General features: G+C 36.9%; 1 non-coding gene across 1 annotated transcript; it reads right to left on the reverse strand.

Annotated features, from left to right (window-relative positions):
* Positions 1-254: 254 nt before the first annotated feature.
* Positions 255-361, reverse strand: LOC113853439. Its single transcript, XR_003502611.1, has one exon. It is a non-coding gene; the product is annotated as a small nucleolar RNA R71 (small nucleolar RNA).
* Positions 362-1,403: the final 1,042 nt, after the last annotated feature.

Below are 1,403 nucleotides of genomic sequence, written 5' to 3' on the forward strand. Positions count from 1 at the left end.
TAGTTCAGCAAGATCAATTTTCTGGTTCAATTTTGGATGACCCTAACTTACATATCTCTAACTTTTTGCAGCTTTGTGGCACAATAAGGATGAATGGAGTCAGCGAGGATGTAATTAGATTGAGATCATTTCCATTTTCCGTAAGAGATAAAGCAAAGTGCTGGCTGCAAACTCAACCACAAGGAAGCATAACCACTTCGACAGATCTTGTCAACAAATTTCTTACCAAGTATTTTCCACCATCTAAAGCTACCAAATTAAGAGGAGAGATTACATCATTTGTGCAGCAAGAAGGGGAATCTGTATATGAGGCTTGGGAGAGATATAAAGAGTTATTGAGGAAGTGTCCACACCATTGCATACCGGAATGGATGCAGCTGGAAACTTTCTATAATGGAATGAATCCAGCCACTAGAACTATGATTGATGTAGCTGCGAAAGGATCATTGAATACAAAATCATTGGAGGAAGCTCAACGAATTATAGAAACGATGGCTTCATCTATGTATCAAAATTCTAATTCAATACACTTTACAAGGAGTGGAGGATATGAAGCTAAAATTCTTGAGACCTTCCCTGCTCAGAACCAGCAAAACCAAATGTTTTCAAAGAAAATTGCTGCACTAACTCAGCAAATAAGCAATTTATAGCCTGCTCCAATTCAGAACATGCAACTTGTTTGTGATTTTTGTGGAGGAAGTCATGTTAATGGTGCATGTGATGCACCTACAACTGAACCTCAAGAACAAGTTAATTATATGAGAAACTTTTAGAGACAACAACCTTCATTCCCACCTAATTTTCAGTATTCTAATAGTAGAAACCAATAGTATTGTAATTGGAATTCTCAAAATTCTGCTGCAAAGAATTCTAATTTTGCTTTACCTTTTTTTGGTGTAGGTCTAGTAACACAACAATCTTATTTTCAAGGGAATCCAGCCACTCAATCTTAAAGAAATAAAAAATCCTCTAACCTATGACTGAAAGGTTGAATGAGATAGAGGAGAAACATCACACCTAGCAGTCTATGAATGCAATGCAGTTCCAAAGTGAACACTTTTTAAATCAAAATGCACAACATTAAGGGATCATGTGTATACAGGGCAGTAACCACTATGGGTTCTGCACTTGGTAGATTAAATCAAAGTGAAGTGCGGTGCAATTCAACCATAGAAAGGTGAATTTCAAGACAAAGTAATGACCATTGCATAGAGTAAACTTAGAGTAAGCACTATTGTAGCAAAATGCACGAAGCAATCACTATCACAAATAAGGGTGGCTACCTTAGGGTTTGGTCTTGATAAGATGCAACAAATTAACCAAATTAAACACCTTCATCCCTTTCCATCATGCAATTGTGCCTGAAATCACATATTCCTGCAGACAATTTCAACGCAGACATG

The sequence above is a fragment of the Abrus precatorius genome, unplaced genomic scaffold, assembly GCF_003935025.1.
Source record: "Abrus precatorius isolate BTA unplaced genomic scaffold, Abrus_2018 Scaffold10, whole genome shotgun sequence".
Lineage (NCBI taxonomy): Eukaryota > Viridiplantae > Streptophyta > Magnoliopsida > Fabales > Fabaceae > Abrus > Abrus precatorius.